This window comes from Schistocerca nitens, chromosome 3 (genome assembly GCF_023898315.1).
Source record: "Schistocerca nitens isolate TAMUIC-IGC-003100 chromosome 3, iqSchNite1.1, whole genome shotgun sequence".
NCBI classification, from domain to species: Eukaryota; Metazoa; Arthropoda; class Insecta; order Orthoptera; family Acrididae; genus Schistocerca; species Schistocerca nitens.
In genome coordinates this window covers 117,868,931-117,891,117 of record NC_064616.1, presented here as the reverse complement: position 1 = coordinate 117,891,117, position 22,187 = coordinate 117,868,931, and positions in this window count along the sequence as shown.

Genomic DNA, 22,187 nt, shown 5'->3' with positions numbered 1-22,187 from the left:
CTCATAGGGCAGACAATGCCTCGTCACCAGCATAATCACATCAGCAACTTCAAGAAACCCCTGGCAAAAGTTACAATGACTCTTAAGATACACAACTAGTGGCGTAGCTATCAGGCAGACTGGAAAGAGTATCTAAAAAATGTGTATTTGGGTGAAGAACTGGCAGGAATCTCTATGACTCTCTTGAGGTAGCCTATGATTCGTCACCAGCAGAATCAAATCAGCAACTTCTAGAAACCCCTTTCAAAAGTAACGATGTTTCTCTTAAGATACACAACTAGTGGCGTATCGCTTCAGGCCCACTGGAAACAGTATCTAAAAAATGTGTATTTGGGTGAGCAACTGGCACGAAACACTGTGACTCTCTTAGGGTTGCCAATATCTCGTCACCAGTACAATCACATCTTCAAAGTCAAGAAACCGCTGGCAAGAGTAACGATGTTTCTCTTAAGATACACAACTAGTGGCGTATCGCTTCAGGCAGACTGGCCACAGTATCTCAAAATGTGTATTTGGGTGAGCAACTGGCAGAAAGCACTATGACTCTCTGAAGGTAGCCAATGCCTCGTCACCAACATAATCACATCACCAACTTCAAGAAACCGCCTGCAAAGGTAACGCAGCTTCTCATAAGATACACAGCTAGTGGGGTGTCACTTGAGGCAGACTGGCCAAAGTATCAAAAAAATGTGTATTTGGGTGAGCAACTAGCAGGAATCACTATGACACTCATAGGGTAGCCAATGCCTCGTCACCAGCATAATCACATCAGCAACTTCAAGAAACCCCTGGCAAAAGTTACAATGACTCTTAGGATACACAACTAGTGGCGTAGCTATCAGGCAGACTGGAAAGAGTATCTAAAAATGTGTATTTGGGTGAAGAACTGGCAGGAATCTCTATGACTCTCTTGAGGTAGCCTATGATTCGTCACCAGCAGAATCAAATCAGCAACTTCTAGAAACCCCTTTCAAAAGTAACGATGTTTCTCTTAAGATACACAATTAGTGGCGTATCGCTTCAGGCACACTGGAAACAGTATCTAAAAAATGTGTATTTGGGTGAGCAACTGGCACGAAACACTGTGACTCTCTTAGGGTTGCCAATATCTCGTCACCAGTACAATAACATCTTCAAAGTCAAGAAACCGTTGGCAAGAGTAACGATGTTTCTCTTAAGATACACAACTAGTGGCGTATCGCTTCAGGCAGACTGGCCACAGTATCTCAAAATGTGTATTTGGGTGAGCAACTGGCAGAAAGCACTATGACTCTCTGAAGGTAGCCAATGCCTCGTCACAACATAATCACATCACCAACTTCAAGAAACCGCTTGCAAAGGTAACACAGCTTCTCATAAGATACACAGCTAGTGGGGTGTCACTTGAGGCAGACTGGCCAAAGTATCAAAAAAATGTGTATTTGGGTGAGCAACTAGCAGGAATCACTATGACACTCATAGGGTAGCCAATGCCTCGTCACCAGCATAATCACATCAGCAACTTCAAGAAACCCCTGGCAAAAGTTACAATGACTTTTAAGATACACAACTAGTGGCGTAGCTATCAGGCAGACTGGAAAGAGTATCAAAAAAATGTGTATTTGGATGAGCAACTGGCAGGAAACACTGTGACTCTCTTAGGGTAGCCAATATCTCGTCACCAGTATAATCACATCTTCAAAGTCAAGAAACCGCTGGCAAGAGTGACGAAGTTTCTCTTAAGATACACAACTAGTGGCGTATCGCTTCAGGCAGACTGGCCACAGTATCTCAAAATGTGTATTTGGGTGAGCAACTGGCAGGAAGCACTATGACTCTCTTAATGTAGCCAATGCCTCGTCACCAACATAATCCCATCACCAACTTCAGGAAACCGCTTGCAAAGGTAACGAAGCTTCTCATAAGATACACAGCTAGTGGGGTGTCACTTGAGGCAGACTGGCCAAAGTATCAAAAAAATGTGTATTTGGGTGAGCAACTAGCAGGAATCACTATGACACTCATAGGGCAGCCAATGCCTCGTCACCAGCATAATCACATCAGCAACTTCAAGAAACCCCTGGCAAAAGTTACAATGACTCTTAAGATACACAACTAGTGGCGTAGCTATCAGGCAGACTGGAAAGAGTATCTAAAAAATGTGTATTTGGGTGAAGAACTGGCAGGAATCTCTATGACTCTCTTGAGGAAGCCAGTGATTCGTCACCAGCAGAATCAAATCAGCAACTTCTAGAATCCCCTTTCAAAAGTAACGATGTTTCTCTTAAGATACACAACTAGTGGCGTATCGCTTCAGGCACACTGGAAACAGTATCTAAAAAATGTGTATTTGGGCGAGCAACTGGCACGAAACACTGTGACTCCCTTAGTGTAACCAATATCTCGTCACCAGTATAATCACAGCTTCAAAGTCAAGAAACCGCTGGCAAGAGTAACGATGTTTCTCTTAAGATACACAACTAGTGGCGTATCGCTTCAGGCAGACTGGCCACAGTATCTCAAAATGTGTATTTGGGTGAGCAACTGGCAGGAAGCACTATGACTCTCTTAAGGTAGCCAATGCCTCGTCACCAACATAATCCCATCACCAACTTCAAGAAACCGCTTGCAAAGGTAACGAAGCTTCTCATAAGATACACAGCTAGTGGGGTGTCACTTGAGGCAGACTGGCCAAAGTATCAAAAAAATGTGTATTTGGGTGAGCAACTAGCAGGAATCACTATGACACTCATAGGGTAGCCAATGCCTCGTCACCAGCATAATCACATCAGCAACTTCAAGAAACCCCTGGCAAAAGTTACAATGACTCTTAAGATACACAACTAGTGGCGTAGCTATCAGGCAGACTGGAAAGAGTATCAAAACAATGTGTATTTGGATGAGCAACTGGCAGGAAACACTGTGACTCTCTTAGGGTAGCCAATATCTCGTCACCAGTATAATCACATCTTCAAAGTCAAGAAACCGCTGGCAAGAGTAACGATGTTTCTCTTAAGATACACAACTAGTGGCGTATCGCTTCAGGCAGACTGGCCACAGTATCTCAAAATGTGTATTTGGGTGAGCAACTGGCAGAAAGCACAATGACTCTCTTAAGGTAGCCAATGCCTCGTCACCAACATAATCCCATCACCAACTTCAGGAAACCGCTTGCAAAGGTAACGAAGCTTCTCATAAGATACACAGCTAGTGGGGTGTCACTTGAGGCAGACTGGCCAAAGTATCAAAAAAATGTGTATTTGTATGAGCAACTAGCAGGAATCACTATGACACTCATAGGGCAGACAATGCCTCGTCACCAGCATAATCACATCAGCAACTTCAAGAAACCCCTGGCAAAAGTTACAATGACTCTTAAGATACACAACTAGTGGCGTAGCTATCAGGCAGATTGGAAAGAGTATCTAAAAAATGTGTATTTGGGTGAAGAACTGGCAGGAATCTCTATGACTCTCTTGAGGTAGCCTATGATTCGTCACCAGCAGAATCAAATCAGCAACTTCTAGAAACCCCTTTCAAAAGTAACGATGTTTCTCTTAAGATACACAACTAGTGGCGTATCGCTTCAGGCACACTGGAAACAGTATCTAAAAAATGTGTATTTGGGTGAGCAACTGGCACGAAACACTGTGACTCTCTTAGGGTAACCAATATCTCGTCACCAGTATAATCACATCTTCAAAGTCAAGAAACCGCTGGCAAGAGTAACGATGTTTCTCTTAAGATACACAACTAGTGGCGTATCGCTTCAGGCAGACAGGCCACAGTATCTCAAAATGTGTATTTGGGTGAGCAACTGGCAGAAAGCACTATGACTCTCTTAAGGTAGCCAATGCCTCGTCACCAACATAATGCCATCACCAACTTCAAGAAACCGCTTGCAAAGGTAACGAAGCTTCTCATAAGATACACAGCTAGTGGGGTGTCACTTGAGGCAGACTGGCCAAAGTATCAAAAAAATGTGTATTTGTGTGAGCAACTAGCAGGAATCACTATGACACTCATAGGGCAGACAATGCCTCGTCACCAGCATAATCACATCAGCAACTTCAAGAAACACCTGGCAAAAGTTACAATGACTCTTAAGATACACAACTAGTGGCGTAGCTATCAGGCAGATTGGAAAGAGTATCTAAAAAATGTGTATTTGGGTGAAGAACTGGCAGGAATCTCTATGACTCTCTTGAGGTAGCCTATGATTCGTCACCAGCAGAATCAAATCAGCAACTTCTAGAAACCCCTTTCAAAAGTAACGATGTTTCTCTTAAGATACACAACTAGTGGCGGATCGCTTCAGGCACACTGGAAACAGTATCTAAAAAATGTGTATTTGGGTGAGCAACTGGCACGAAACACTGTGACTCTCTTAGGGTAACCAATATCTCGTCACCAGTATAATCACATCTTCAAAGTCAAGAAACCGCTGGCAAGAGTAACGATGTTTCTCTTAAGATACACAACTAGTGGCGTATCGCTTCAGGCAGACTGGCCACAGTATCTCAAAATGTGTATTTGGGTGAGCAACTGGCAGAAAGCACTATGACTCTCTTAAGGTAGACAATGCCTCGTCCCCAACATAATCCCATCACCAACTTCAGGAAACCGCTTGCAAAGGTAACGAAGCTTCTCATAAGATACACAGCTAATGGGGTGTCACTTGAGGCAGACTGGCCAAAGTATCAAAAAAATGTGTATTTGGGTGAGCAACTAGCAGGAATCACTATGACACTCATAGGGTAGCCAATGCTTCGTCACCAGCATAATCACATCAGCAACTTCAAGAAACTCCTGGCAAAAGTTACAATAACTCTTAAGATACACAACTAGTGGCGTAGCTATCAGGCAGACTGGAAAGAGTATCTAAAAAATGTGTATTTGGGTGAAGAACTGGCAGGAATCTCTATGACTCTCTTGAGGTAGCCAATGATTCGTCACCAGCAGAATCAAATCAGCAACTTCTAGAAACCCCTTTCAAAAGTAACGATGTTTCTCTTAAGATACACAACTAGTGGCGTATCGCTTCAGGCACACTGGAAACAATATCTAAAAAATGTGTATTTGGGTGAGCAACTGGCACGAAACACTGTGACTCTCTTAGGGTAACCAATATCTCGTCACCAGTATAATCACATCTTCAAAGTCAAGAAACCGCTGGCAAGAGTAACGATGTTTCTCTTAAGATACACAACTAGTGGCGTATCGCTTCAGGCAGACAGGCCACAGTATCTCAAAATGTGTATTTGGGTGAGCAACTGGCAGGAAGCACTATGACTCTCTGAAGGTAGCCAATGCCTCGTCACCAACATAATCCCATCACCAACTTCAAGAAACCGCTTGCAAAGGTAACGAAGCTTCTCATAAGATACACAGCTAGTGGGGTGTCACTTGAGGCAGACTGGCCAAAGTATCAAAAAAATGTGTATTTGGGTGAGCAACTAGCAGGAATCACTATGACACTCATAGGGTAGCCAATGCCTCGTCACCAGCATAATCACATCAGCAACTTCAAGAAACCCCTGGCAAAAGTTACAATGACTCTTAAGATACACAACTAGTGGCGTAGCTATCAGGCAGACTGGAAAGAGTATCTAAAAAATGTGTATTTGGTTGAAGAACTGGCAGGAATCTCTATGACTCTCTTGAGGTAGCCTATGATTCGTCACCAGCAGAATCAAATCAGCAACTTCTAGAAACCCCTTTCAAAAGTAACGATGTTTCTCTTAAGATACACAACTAGTGGCGTATCGCTTCAGGCACACTGGAAACAGTATCTAAAAAATGTGTATTTGGGTGAGCAACTGGCACGAAACACTGTGACTCTCTTAGGGTTGCCAATATCTCGTCACCAGTACAATCACATCTTCAAAGTCAAGAAACCGCTGGCAAGAGTAACGATGTTTCTCTTAAGATACACAACTAGTGGCGTATCGCTTCAGGCAGACTGGCCACAGTATCTCAAAATGTGTATTTGGGTGAGCAACTGGCAGAAAGCACTATGACTCTCTGAAGGGAGCCAATGCCTCGTCACCAACATAATCACATCACCGACTTCAAGAAACCGCTTGCAAAGGTAACGCAGCTTCTCATAAGATACACAGCTAGTGGAGTGTCACTTGAGGCAGACTGGCCAAAGTATCAAAAAAATGTGTATTTGGGTGAGCAACTAGCAGGAATCACTATGACACTCATAGGGTAGCCAATGCCTCGTCACCAGCATAATCACATCAGCAACTTCAAGAAACCCCTGGCAAAAGTTACAATGACTCTTAAGATACACAACTAGTGGCGTAGCTATCAGGCAGACTGGAAAGAGTATCTAAAAAATGTGTATTTGGGTGAAGAACTGGCAGGAATCTCTATGACTCTCTTGAGGTAGCCAATGCCTCGTCACCAGCAGAATCAAATCAGCAACTTCTAGAAACCCCTGGCAAAAGTAACGATGTTTCTCTTAAGATACACAACTAGTGGCGTATCTCTTCAGGCACACTGGAAACAGTATCTAAAAAATGTGTATTTGTGTGAGCAACTGGCACGAAACACTGTGGCTCTCTTAGGGTAACCAATATCTCGTCACCAGTATAATCACATCTTCAAATTCAAGAAACCGCTGGCAAGAGTAACGATGTTTCTCTTAAGATACACAACTAGTGGCGTATCGCTTCAGGCAGACTGGCCACAGTATCTCAAAATGTGTATTTGGGTGAGCAACTGGCAGAAAGCACTATGACTCTCTTAAGGTAGCCAATGCCTCGTCACAAACATAATCCCATCACCAACTTCAGGAAACCGCTTGCAAAGGTAACGAAGCTTCACATAAGATACACAGCTAGTGGGGTGTCACTTGAGGCAGACTGGCCAAAGTATCAAAAAAATGTGTATTTGGGTGAGCAACTAGCAGGAATCGCTATGACACTCATTGGGCAGACAATGCCTCGTCACCAGCATAATCACATCAGCAACTTCAAGAAACCCCTGGCAAAAGTTACAATGACTCTTAAGATACACAACTAGTGGCGTAGCTATCAGGCAGACTGGAAAGAGTATCTAAAAAATGTGTATTTGTGTGAAGAACTGGCAGGAATCTCTATGACTCTCTTGAGGTAGCCTATGATTCGTCACCAGCAGAATCAAATCAGCAACTTCTAGAAACCCCTTTCAAAAGTAACGATGTTTCTCTTAAGATACACAACTAGTGGCGTATCGCTTCAGGCACACTGGAAACAGTATCTAAAAAATGTGTATTTGGGTGAGCAACTGGCACGAAACACTGTGACTCTCTTAGGGTTGCCAATATCTCGTCACCAGTACAATCACATCTTCAAAGTCAAGAAACCGCTGGCAAGAGTAACGATGTTTCTCTTAAGATACACAACTAGTGGCGTATCGCTTCAGGCAGACTGGCCACAGTATCTCAAAATGTGTATTTGGGTGAGCAACTGGCAGGAAGCACTATGACTCTCTTAAGGTAGCCAATGCCTCGTCACCAACATAATCCCATCACCAACTTCAGGAAACCGCTTGCAAAGGTAACGAAGCTTCTCATAAGATACACAGCTAGTGGGGTGTCACTTGAGGCAGACTGGCCAAAGTATCAAAAAAATGGGTATTTGGGTGAGCAACTAGCAGGAATCACTATGACACTCATAGGGTAGCCAATGCCTCGTCACCAGCATAATCACATCAGCAACTTCAAGAAACCCCTGGCAAAAGTTACAATGACTCTTAAGATACACAACTAGTGGCGTAGCTATCAGGCAGATTGGAAAGAGTATCTAAAAAATGTGTATTTGGGTGAAGAACTGGCAGGAATCTCTATGACTCTCTTGAGGTAGCCTATGATTCGTCACCAGCAGAATCAAATCAGCAACTTCTAGAAACCCCTTTCAAAAGTAACGATGTTTCTCTTAAGATACACAACTAGTGGCGTATCGCTTCAGGCACACTGGAAACAGTATCTAAAAAATGTGTATTTGGGTGAGCAACTGGCACGAAACACTGTGACTCTCTTAGGGTAGCCAATATCTCGTCACCAGTATAATCACAGCTTGAAAGTCAAGAAACCGCTGGCAAGAGTAACGATGTTTCTCTTAAGATACACAACTAGTGGCGTATCGCTTCAGGCAGACTGGCCACAGTATCTCAAAATGTGTATTTGGGTGAGCAACTGGCAGGAAGCACTATGACTCTCTTAAGGTAGCCAATGCCTCGTCACCAACATAATCCCATCACCAACTTCAAGAAACCGCTTGCAAAGGTAACGAAGCTTCTCATAAGATACACAGCTAGTGGGGTGTCACTTGAGGCAGACTGGCCAAAGTATCAAAAAAATGTGTATTTGGGTGAGCAACTAGCAGGAATCACTATGACACTCATAGGGTAGCCAATGCCTCGTCACCAGCATAATCACATCAGCAACTTCAAGAAACCCCTGGCAAAAGTTACAATGACTCTTAAGATACACAACTAGTGGCGTAGCTATCAGGCAGACTGGAAAGAGTATCTAAAAAATGTGTATTTGGGTGAAGAACTGGCAGGAATCTCTATGACTCTCTTGAGGTAGCCTATGATTCGTCACCAGCAGAATCAAATCAGTAACTTCTAGAAACCCCTTTCAAAAGTAACGATGTTTCTCTTAAGATACACAACTAGTTGCGTATCGCTTCAGGCACACTGGAAACAGTATCTAAAAGATGTGTATTTGGGTGAGCAACTGGCACGAAACACTGTGACTCTCTTAGGGTTGCCAATATCTCGTCACCAGTACAATCACATCTTCAAAGTCAAGAAACCGCTGGCAAGAGTAACGATGTTTCTCTTAAGATACACAACTAGTGGCGTATCGCTTCAGGCAGACTGGCCACAGTATCTCAAAATGTGTATTTGGGTGAGCAACTGGCAGAAAGCACTATGACTCTCTTAAGGTAGCCAATGCCTCGTCACCAACATAATCCCATCACCAACTTCAGGAAACCGCTTGCAAAGGTAACGAAGCTTCTCATAAGATACACAGCTAGTGGGGTGTCACTTGAGGAAGACTGGCAAAAGTATCAAAAAAATGTGTATTTGGGTGAGCAACTAGCAGGAATCACTATGACACTCATAGGGCAGCCAATGCTTCGTCACCAGCACAATCACATCAGCAACTTCAAGAAACCTCTGGCAAAAGTTACAATGACTCTTAAGATACACAACTAGTGGCGTAGCTGTCAGGCAGACTGGAAAGAGTATCTAAAAAATGTGTATTGGGTGAAGAACTGGCAGGAATCTCTATGACTCTCTTGAGGTAGCCTATGATTCGTCACCAGCAGAATCACATCAGCAACTTCTAGAAACCCCTTTCAAAAGTAACGATGTTTCTCTTAAGATACACAACTAGTGGCGTATCGCTTCAGGCACACTGGAAACAGTATCTAAAAATGTGTATTTGGGTGAGCAACTGGCACGAAACACTGTGACTCTCTTAGGGTTGCCAATATCTCGTCACCAGTACAATCACATCTTCAAAGTCAAGAAACCGCTGGCAAGAGTAACGATGTTTCTCTTAAGATACACAACTAGTGGCGTATCGCTTCAGGCAGACTGGCCACAGTATCTCAAAATGTGTATTTGGGTGAGCAACTGGCAGGAAGCACTATGACTCTCTTAAGGTAGCCAATGCCTCGTCACCAACATAATCCCATCACCAACTTCAGGAAACCGCTTGCAAAGGTAACGAAGCTTCTCATAAGATACACAGCTAGTGGGGTGTCACTTGAGGAAGACTGGCCAAAGTATCAAAAAAATGTGTATTTGGGTGAGCAACTAGCAGGAATCACTATGACACTCATAGGGCAGCCAATGCCTCGTCACCAGCATAATCACATCAGCAACTTCAAGAAACCCCTGGCAAAAGTTACAATGACTCTTAAGATACACAACTAGTGGCGTAGCTATCAGGCAGACTGGAAAGAGTATCTAAAAAATGTGTATTTGGGTGAAGAACTGGCAGGAATCTCTATGACTCTCTTGAGGTAGCCTATGATTCGTCACCAGCAGAATCAAATCAGCAACTTCTAGAAACCCCTTTCAAAAGTAACGATGTTTCTCTTAAGATACACAACTAGTGGCGTATCGCTTCAGGCACACTGGAAACAGTATCTAAAAGATGTGTATTTGGGTGAGCAACTGGCACGAAACACTGTGACTCTCTTAGGGTTGCCAATATCTCGTCACCAGTACAATCACATCTTCAAAGTCAAGAAACCGCTGGCAAGAGTAACGATGTTTCTCTTAAGATACACAACTAGTGGCGTATCGCTTCAGGCAGACTGGCCACAGTATCTCAAAATGTGTATTTGGGTGAGCAACTGGCAGAAAGCACTATGACTCTCTTAAGGTAGCCAATGCCTCGTCACCAACATAATCCCATCACCAACTTCAGGAAACCGCTTGCAAAGGTAACGAAGCTTCTCATAAGATACACAGCTAGTGGGGTGTCACTTGAGGAAGACTGGCAAAAGTATCAAAAAAATGTGTATTTGGGTGAGCAACTAGCAGGAATCACTATGACACTCATAGGGCAGCCAATGCCTCGTCACCAGCACAATCACATCAGCAACTTCAAGAAACCTCTGGCAAAAGTTACAATGACTCTTAAGATACACAACTAGTGGCGTAGCTGTCAGGCAGACTGGAAAGAGTATCTAAAAAATGTGTATTGGGTGAAGAACTGGCAGGAATCTCTATGACTCTCTTGAGGTAGCCTATGATTCGTCACCAGCAGAATCACATCAGCAACTTCTAGAAACCCCTTTCAAAAGTAACGATGTTTCTCTTAAGATACACAACTAGTGGCGTATCGCTTCAGGCACACTGGAAACAGTATCTAAAAAATGTGTATTTGGGTGAGCAACTGGCACGAAACACTGTGACTCTCTTAGGGTTGCCAATATCTCGTCACCAGTACAATCACATCTTCAAAGTCAAGAAACCGCTGGCAAGAGTAACGATGTTTCTCTTAAGATACACAACTAGTGGCGTATCGCTTCAGGCAGACTGGCCACAGTATCTCAAAATGTGTATTTGGGTGAGCAACTGGCAGGAAGCACTATGACTCTCTTAAGGTAGCCAATGCCTCGTCACCAACATAATCCCATCACCAACTTCAGGAAACCGCTTGCAAAGGTAACGAAGCTTCTCATAAGATACACAGCTAGTGGGGTGTCACTTGAGGAAGACTGGCCAAAGTATCAAAAAAATGTGTATTTGGGTGAGCAACTAGCAGGAATCACTATGACACTCATAGGGCAGCCAATGCCTCGTCACCAGCATAATCACATCAGCAACTTCAAGAAACCCCTGGCAAAAGTTACAATGACTCTTAAGATACACAACTAGTGGCGTAGCTATCAGGCAGACTGGAAAGAGTATCTAAAAAATGTGTATTTGGGTGAAGAACTGGCAGGAATCTCTATGACTCTCTTGAGGTAGCCAGTGATTCGTCACCAGCAGAATCAAATCAGCAACTTCTAGAAACCCCTTTCAAAAGTAACGATGTTTCTCTTAAGATACACAACTAGTGGCGTATCGCTTCAGGCACACTGGAAACAGTATCTAAAAAATGTGTATTTGGGTGAGCAACTGGCACAAAACACTGTGACTCTCTTAGGGTAACCAATATCTCGTCACCAGTATAATCACATCTTCAAAGTCAAGAAACCGCTGGCAAGAGTAACGATGTTTCTCTTAAGATACACAACTAGTGGCGTATCGCTTCAGGCAGACTGGCCACAGTATCTCAAAATGTGTATTTGGGTGAGCAACTGGCAGAAAGCACTATGACTCTCTTAAGGTAGCCAATGCCTCGTCATCAACATAATCACATCACCAACTTCAAGAAACCGCTTGCAAAGGTAACGCAGCTTCTCATAAGATACACAGCTAGTGGGGTGTCACTTGAGGCAGACTGGCCAAAGTATCAAAAAAATGTGTATTTGGGTGAGCAACTAGCAGGAATCACTATGACACTCATAGGGTAGCCAATGCCTCGTCACCAGCATAATCACATCAGCAACTTCAAGAAACCCCTGGCAAAAGTTACAATGACTCTTAAGATACACAACTAGTGGCGTAGCTATCAGGCAGACTGGAAAGAGTATCTAAAAAATGTGTATTTGGGTGAAGAACTGGCAGGAATCTCTATGACTCTCTTGAGGTAGCCAATGCCTCGTCACCAGCAGAATCAAATCAGCAACTTCTAGAAACCCCTGGCAAAAGTAACGATGTTTCTCTTAAGATACACAACTAGTGGCGTATCGCTTCAGGCACACTGGAAACAGTATCTAAAAAATGTGTATTTGGGTGAGCAACTGGCACGAAACACTGTGGCTCTCTTAGGGTAACCAATATCTCGTCACCAGTATAATCACATCTTCAAAGTCAAGAAACCGCTGGCAAGAGTAACGATGTTTCTCTTAAGATACACAACTAGTGGCGTATCGCTTCAGGCAGACTGGCCACAGTATCTCAAAATGTGTATTTGGGTGAGCAACTGGCAGAAAGCACTATGACTCTCTTAAGGTAGCCAATGCCTCGTCACAAACATAATCCCATCACCAACTTCAGGAAACCGCTTGCAAAGGTAACGAAGCTTCTCATAAGATACACAGCTAGTGGGGTGTCACTTGAGGCAGACTGGCCAAAGTATCAAAAAAATGTGTATTTGGGTGAGCAACTAGCAGGAATCGCTATGACACTCATAGGGCAGACAATGCCTCGTCACCAGCATAATCACATCAGCAACTTCAAGAAACCCCTGGCAAAAGTTACAATGACTCTTAAGATACACAACTAGTGGCGTAGCTATCAGGCAGATTGGAAAGAGTATCTAAAAAATGTGTATTTGGGTGAAGAACTGGCAGGAATCTCTATGACTCTCTTGAGGTATCCTATGATTCGTCACCAGCAGAATCAAATCAGCAACTTCTAGAAACCCCTTTCAAAAGTAACGATGTTTCTCTTAAGATACACAACTAGTGGCGTATCGCTTCAGGCACACTGGAAACAGTATCTAAAAAATGTGTATTTGGGTGAGCAACTGGCACGAAACACTGTGACTCTCTTAGGGTAACCAATATCTCGTCACCAGTATAATCACATCTTCAAAGTCAAGAAACCGCTGGCAAGAGTAACGATGTTTCTCTTAAGATACACAACTAGTGGCGTATCGCTTCAGGCAGACAGGCCACAGTATCTCAAAATGTGTATTTGGGTGAGCAACTGGCAGAAAGCACTATGACTCTCTTAAGGTAGCCAATGCCTCGTCACCAACATAATGCCATCACCAACTTCAAGAAACCGCTTGCAAAGGTAACGAAGCTTCTCATATGATACACAGCTAGTGGGGTGTCACTTGAGGCAGACTGGCCAAAGTATCAAAAAAATGTGTATTTGTGTGAGCAACTAGCAGGAATCACTATGACACTCATAGGGCAGACAATGCCTCGTCACCAGCATAATCACATCAGCAACTTCAAGAAACCCCTGGCAAAAGTTACAATGACTCTTAAGATACACAACTAGTGGCGTAGCTATCAGGCAGATTGGAAAGAGTATCTAAAAAATGTGTATTTGGGTGAAGAACTGGCAGGAATCTCTATGACTCTCTTGAGGTAGCCTATGATTCGTCACCAGCAGAATCAAATCAGCAACTTCTAGAAACCCCTTTCAAAAGTAACGATGTTTCTCTTAAGATACACAACTAGTGGCGGATCGCTTCAGGCACACTGGAAACAGTATCTAAAAAATGTGTATTTGGGTGAGCAACTGGCACGAAACACTGTGACTCTCTTAGGGTAACCAATATCTCGTCACCAGTATAATCACATCTTCAAAGTCAAGAAACCGCTGGCAAGAGTAACGATGTTTCTCTTAAGATACACAACTAGTGGCGTATCGCTTCAGGCAGACTGGCCACAGTATCTCAAAATGTGTATTTGGGTGAGCAACTGGCAGAAAGCACTATGACTCTCTTAAGGTAGACAATGCCTCGTCACCAACATAATCCCATCACCAACTTCAGGAAACCGCTTGCAAAGGTAACGAAGCTTCTCATAAGATACACAGCTAATGGGGTGTCACTTGAGGCAGACTGGCCAAAGTATCAAAAAAATGTGTATTTGGGTGAGCAACTAGCAGGAATCACTATGACACTCATAGGGTAGCCAATGCCTCGTCACCAGCATAATCACATCAGCAACTTCAAGAAACCCCTGGCAAAAGTTACAATGACTCTTAAGATACACAACTAGTGGCGTAGCTATCAGGCAGACTGGAAAGAGTATCTAAAAAATGTGTATTTGGGTGAAGAACTGGCAGGAATCTCTATGACTCTCTTGAGGTAGCCTATGATTCGTCACCAGCAGAATCAAATCAGCAACTTCTAGAAACACCTTTCAAAAGTAACGATGTTTCTCTTAAGATACACAACTAGTGGCGTATCGCTTCAGGCACACTGGAAACAGTATCTAAAAAATGTGTATTTGGGTGAGCAACTGGCACGAAACACTGTGACTCTCTTAGGGTTGCCAATATCTCGTCACCAGTACAATCACATCTTCAAAGTCAAGAAACCGCTGGCAAGAGTAACGATGTTTCTCTTAAGATACACAACTAGTGGCGTATCGCTTCAGGCAGACTGGCCACAGTATCTCAAAATGTGTATTTGGGTGAGCAACTGGCAGAAAGCACTATGACTCTCTTAAGGTAGCCAATGCCTCGTCACCAACATAATCCCATCACCAACTTCAGGAAACCGCTTGCAAAGGTAACGAAGCTTCTCATAAGATACACAGCTAGTGGGGTGTCACTTGAGGAAGACTGGCCAAAGTATCAAAAAAATGTGTATTTGGGTGAGCAACTAGCAGGAATCACTATGACACTCATAGGGCAGCCAATGCCTCGTCACCAGCACAATCACATCAGCAACTTCAAGAAACCCCTGGCAAAAGTTACAATGACTCTTAAGATACACAACTAGTGGCGTAGCTGTCAGGCAGACTGGAAAGAGTATCTAAAAAATGTGTATTGGGTGAAGAACTGGCAGGAATCTCTATGACTCTCTTGAGGTAGCCTATGATTCGTCACCAGCAGAATCACATCAGCAACTTCTAGAAACCCCTTTCAAAAGTAACGATGTTTCTCTTAAGATACACAACTAGTGGCGTATCGCTTCAGGCACACTGGAAACAGTATCTAAAAAATGTGTATTTGGGTGAGCAACTGGCACGAAACACTGTGACTCTCTTAGGGTTGCCAATATCTCGTCACCAGTACAATCACATCTTCAAAGTCAAGAAACCGCTGGCAAGAGTAACGATGTTTCTCTTAAGATACACAACTAGTGGCGTATCGCTTCAGGCAGACTGGCCACAGTATCTCAAAATGTGTATTTGGGTGAGCAACTGGCAGGAAGCACTATGACTCTCTTAAGGTAGCCAATGCTTCGTCACCAACATAATCCCATCACCAACTTCAGGAAACCGCTTGCAAAGGTAACGAAGCTTCTCATAAGATACACAGCTAGTGGGGTGTCACTTGAGGAAGACTGGCCAAAGTATCAAAAAAATGTGTATTTGGGTGAGCAACTAGCAGGAATCACTATGACACTCATAGGGCAGCCAATGCCTCGTCACCAGCATAATCACATCAGCAACTTCAAGAAACCCCTGGCAAAAGTTACAATGACTCTTAAGATACACAACTAGTGGCGTAGCTATCAGGCAGACTGGAAAGAGTATCTAAAAAATGTGTATTTGGGTGAAGAACTGGCAGGAATCTCTATGACTCTCTTGAGGTAGCCAGTGATTCGTCACCAGCAGAATCAAATCAGCAACTTCTAGAAACCCCTTCCAAAAGTAACGATGTTTCTCTTAAGATACACAACTAGTGGCGTATTGCTTCAGGCACACTGGAAACAGTATCTAAAAAATGTGTATTTGGGTGAGCAACTGGCACGAAACACTGTGACTCTCTTAGGGTAACCAATATCTCGTCACCAGTATAATCACATCTTCAAAGTCAAGAAACCGCTGGCAAGAGTAACGATGTTTCTCTTAAGATACACAACTAGTGGCGTATCGCTTCAGGCAGACTGGCCACAGTATCTCAAAATGTGTATTTGGGTGAGCAACTGGCAGAAAGCACTATGACTCTCTTAAGGTAGCCAATGCCTCGTCACCAACATAATCACATCACCAACTTCAGGAAACCGCTTGCAAAGGTAACGAAGCTTCTCATAAGATACACAGCTAATGGGGTGTCACTTGAGGCAGACTGGCCAAAGTATCAAAAAAATGTGTATTTGGGTGAGCAACTAGCAGGAATCACTATGACACTCATAGGGTAGCCAATGCCTCGTCACCAGCATAATCACATCAGCAACTTCAAGAAACCCCTGGCAAAAGTTACAATGACTCTTAAGATACACAACTAGTGGCGTAGCTATCAGGCAGACTGGAAAGAGTATCTAAAAAATGTGTATTTGGGTGAAGAACTGGCAGGAATCTCTATGACTCTCTTGAGGTAGCCAATGATTCGTCACCAGCAGAATCAAATCAGCAACTTCTAGAAACCCCTTTCAAAAGTAACGATGTTTCTCTTAAGATACACAACTAGTGGCGTATCGCTTCAGGCACACTGGAAACAATATCTAAAAACTGTGTATTTGGGTGAGCAACTGGCACGAACCACTGTGACTCTCTTAGGGTAACCAATATCTCGTCACCAGTATAATCACATCTTCAAAGTCAAGAAACCGCTGGCAAGAGTAACGATGTTTCTCTTAAGATACACAACTAGTGGCGTATCGCTTCAGGCAGACAGGCCACAGTATCTCAAAATGTGTATTTGGGTGAGCAACTGGCAGGAAGCACTATGACTCTCTTAAGGTAGCCAATGCCTCGTCACCAACATAATGCCATCACCAACTTCAAGAAACCGCTTGCAAAGGTAACGAAGCTTCTCATAAGATACACAGCTAGTGGGGTGTCACTTGAGGCAGACTGGCCAAAGTATCAAAAAAATATGTATTTGGGTGTGCAACTAGCAGGAATCACTATGACACTCATAGGGTAGCCAATGCCTCGTCACCAGCATCATCACATCAGCAACTTCAAAAAACCCCTGGGAAAAGTTACAATGACTCTTAAGATACACAACTAGTGGCGTAGCTATAAGGCAGACTGGAAAGAGTATCTAAAAAATGTGTATTTGGGTGAAGAACTGGCAGGAATCTCTATGACTCTCTTGAGGTAGCCAATGCCTCGTCACCAGCAGAATCAAATCAGCAACTTCTAGAAACTCCTGGCAAAAGTAACGATGTTTCTCTTAAGATACACAACTAGTGGCGTATCGCTTCAGGCACACTGGAAACAGTATCTAAAAAATGTGTATTTGGGTGAGCAACTGGCACGAAACACTGTGACTCTCTTAGGGTAGCCAATATCTCGTCACCAGTATAATCACAGCTTGAAAGTCAAGAAACCGCTGGCAAGAGTAACGATGTTTCTCTTAAGATACACAACTAGTGGCGTATCGCTTCAGGCAGACTGGCCACAGTATCTCAAAATGTGTATTTGGGTGAGCAACTGGCAGGAAGCACTATGACTCTCTTAAGGTAGCCAATGCCTCGTCACCAACATAATCCCATCACCAACTTCAAGAAACCGCTTGCAAAGGTAACGAAGCTTCTCATAAGATACACAGCTAGTGTGGTGTCACTTGAGGCAGACTGGCCAAAGTATCAAAAAAATGTGTATTTGGGTGAGCAACTAGCAGGAATCACTATGACACTCATAGGGTAGCCAATGCCTCGTCACCAGCATAATCACATCAGCAACTTCAAGAAACCCCTGGCAAAAGTTACAATGATTCTTAAGATACACAACTAGTGGCGTAGCTATCAGGCAGACTGGAAAGAGTATCTAAAAAATGTGTATTTGGGTGAAGAACTGGCAGGAATCTCTATGACTCTCTTGAGGTAGCCTATGATTCGTCACCAGCAGAATCAAATCAGCAACTTCTAGAAACCCCTTTCAAAAGTAACGATGTTTCTCTTAAGATACACAACTAGTGGCGTATCGCTTCAGGCACACTGGAAACAGTATCTAAAAAATGTGTATTTGGGTGAGCAACTGGCACGAAACACTGTGACTCTCTTAGGGTTGCCAATATCTCGTCACCACTACAATCACATCTTCAAAGTCAAGAAACCGCTGGCAAGAGTAACGATGTTTCTCTTAAGATACACAACTAGTGGCGTATCGCTTCAGGCAGACTGGCCACAGTATCTCAAAATGTGTATTTGGGTGAGCAACTGGCAGAAAGCACTATGACTCTCTTAAGGTAGCCAATGCCTCGTCACCAACATAATCCCATCACCAACTTCAGGAAACCGCTTGCAAAGGTAACGAAGCTTCTCATAAGATACACAGCTAGTGGGGTGTCACTTGAGGAAGACTGGCCAAAGTATCAAAAAAATGTGTATTTGGGTGAGCAACTAGCAGGAATCACTATGACACTCATAGGGCAGCCAATGCCTCGTCACCAGCACAATCACATCAGCAACTTCAAGAAACCTCTGGCAAAAGTTACAATGACTCTTAAGATACACAACTAGTGGCGTAGCTGTCAGGCAGACTGGAAAGAGTATCTAAAAAATGTGTATTGGGTGAAGAACTGGCAGGAATCTCTATGACTCTCTTGAGGTAGCCTATGATTCGTCACCAGCAGAATCACATCAGCAACTTCTAGAAACCCCTTTCAAAAGTAACGATGTTTCTCTTAAGATACACAACTAGTGGCGTATCGCTTCAGGCACACTGGAAACAGTATCTAAAAAATGTGTATTTGGGTGAGCAACTGGCACGAAACACTGTGACTCTCTTAGGGTTGCCAATATCTCGTCACCAGTACAATCACATCTTCAAAGTCAAGAAACCGCTGGCAAGAGTAACGATGTTTCTCTTAAGATACACAACTAGTGGCGTATCGCTTCAGGCAGACTGGCCACAGTATCTCAAAATGTGTATTTGGGTGAGCAACTGGCAGGAAGCACTATGACTCTCTTAAGGTAGCCAATGCCTCGTCACCAACATAATCCCATCACCAACTTCAGGAAACCGCTTGCAAAGGTAACGAAGCTTCTCATAAGATACACAGCTAGTGGGGTGTCACTTGAGGAAGACTGGCCAAAGTATCAAAAAAATGTGTATTTGGGTGAGCAACTAGCAGGAATCACTATGACACTCATAGGGCAGCCAATGCCTCGTCACCAGCATAATCACATCAGCAACTTCAAGAAACCCCTGGCAAAAGTTACAATGACTCTTAAGATACACAACTAGTGGCGTAGCTATCAGGCAGACTGGAAAGAGTATCTAAAAAATGTGTATTTGGGTGAAGAACTGGCAGGAATCTCTATGACTCTCTTGAGGTAGCCAGTGATTCGTCACCAGCAGAATCAAATCAGCAACTTCTAGAAACCCCTTTCAAAAGTAACGATGTTTCTCTTAAGATACACAACTAGTGGCGTATCGCTTCAGGCACACTGGAAACAGTATCTAAAAAATGTGTATTTGGGTGAGCAACTGGCACGAAACACTGTGACTCTCTTAGGGTAACCAATATCTCGTCACCAGTATAATCACATCTTCAAAGTCAAGAAACCGCTGGCAAGAGTAACGATGTTTCTCTTAAGATACACAACTAGTGGCGTATCGCTTCAGGCAGACTGGCCACAGTATCTCAAAATGTGTATTTGGGTGAGCAACTGGCAGAAAGCACTATGACTCTCTTAAGGTAGCCAATGCCTCGTCATCAACATAATCACATCACCAACTTCAAGAAACCGCTTGCAAAGGTAACGCAGCTTCTCATAAGATACACAGCTAGTGGGGTGTCACTTGAGGCAGACTGGCCAAAGTATCAAAAAAATGTGTATTTGGGTGAGCAACTAGCAGGAATCACTATGACACTCATAGGGTAGCCAATGCCTCGTCACCAGCATAATCACATCAGCAACTTCAAGAAACCCCTGGCAAAAGTTACAATGACTCTTAAGATACACAACTAGTGGCGTAGCTATCAGGCAGACTGGAAAGAGTATCTAAAAAATGTGTATTTGGGTGAAGAACTGGCAGGAATCTCTATGACTCTCTTGAGGTAGCCAATGCCTCGTCACCAGCAGAATCAAATCAGCAACTTCTAGAAACCCCTGGCAAAAGTAACGATGTTTCTCTTAAGATACACAACTAGTGGCGTATCGCTTCAGGCACACTGGAAACAGTATCTAAAAAATGTGTATTTGGGTGAGCAACTGGCACGAAACACTGTGGCTCTCTTAGGGTAACCAATATCTCGCCACCAGTATAATCACATCTTCAAAGTCAAGAAACCGCTGGCAAGAGTAACGATGTTTCTCTTAAGATACACAACTAGTGGCGTATCGCTTCAGGCAGACTGGCCACAGTATCTCAAAATGTGTATTTGGGTGAGCAACTGGCAGAAAGCACTATGACTCTCTTAAGGTAGCCAATGCCTCGTCACAAACATAATCCCATCACCAACTTCAGTAAACCGCTTGCAAAGGTAACGAAGCTTCTCATAAGATACACAGCTAGTGGGGTGTCACTTGAGGCAGACTGGCCAAAGTATCAAAAAAATGTGTATTTGGGTGAGCAACTAGCAGGAATCGCTATGACACTCATAGGGCAGACAATGCCTCGTCACCAGCATAATCACATCAGCAACTTCAAGAAACCCCTGGCAAAAGTTACAATGACTCTTAAGATACACAACTAGTGGCGTAGCTATCAGGCAGATTGGAAAGAGTATCTAAAAAATGTGTATTTGGGTGAAGAACTGGCAGGAATCTCTATGACTCTCTTGAGGTAGCCTATGATTCGTCACCAGCAGAATCAAATCAGCAACTTCTAGAAACCCCTTTCAAAAGTAACGATGTTTCTCTTAAGATACACAACTAGTGGCGTATCGCTTCAGGCACACTGGAAACAGTATCTAAAAAATGTGTATTTGGGTGAGCAACTGGCACGAAACACTGTGACTCTCTTAGGGTAACCAATATCTCGTCACCAGTATAATCACATCTTCAAAGTCAAGAAACCGCTGGCAAGAGTAACGATGTTTCTCTTAAGATACACAACTAGTGGCGTATCGCTTCAGGCAGACAGGCCACAGTATCTCAAAATGTGTATTTGGGTGAGCAACTGGCAGAAAGCACTATGACTCTCTTAAGGTAGCCAATGCCTCGTCACCAACATAATGCCATCACCAACTTCAAGAAACCGCTTGCAAAGGTAACGAAGCTTCTCATATGATACACAGCTAGTGGGGTGTCACTTGAGGCAGACTGGCCAAAGTATCAAAAAAATGTGTATTTGTGTGAGCAACTAGCAGGAATCACTATGACACTCATAGGGCAGACAATGCCTCGTCACCAGCATAATCACATCAGCAACTTCAAGAAACCCCTGGCAAAAGTTACAATGACTCTTAAGATACACAACTAGTGGCGTAGCTATCAGGCAGATTGGAAAGAGTATCTAAAAAATGTGTATTTGGGTGAAGAACTGGCAGGAATCTCTATGACTCTCTTGAGGTAGCCTATGATTCGTCACCAGCAGAATCAAATCAGCAACTTCTAGAAACCCCTTTCAAAAGTAACGATGTTTCTCTTAAGATACACAACTAGTGGCGGATCGCTTCAGGCACACTGGAAACAGTATCTAAAAAATGTGTATTTGGGTGAGCAACTGGCACGAAACACTGTGACTCTCTTAGGGTAACCAATATCTCGTCACCAGTATAATCACATCTTCAAAGTCAAGAAACCGCTGGCAAGAGTAACGATGTTTCTCTTAAGATACACAACTAGTGGCGTATCGCTTCAGGCAGACTGGCCACAGTATCTCAAAATGTGTATTTGGGTGAGCAACTGGCAGAAAGCACTATGACTCTCTTAAGGTAGACAATGCCTCGTCACCAACATAATCCCATCACCAACTTCAGGAAACCGCTTGCAAAGGTAACGAAGCTTCTCATAAGATACACAGCTAATGGGGTGTCACTTGAGGCAGACTGGCCAAAGTATCAAAAAAATGTGTATTTGGGTGAGCAACTAGCAGGAATCA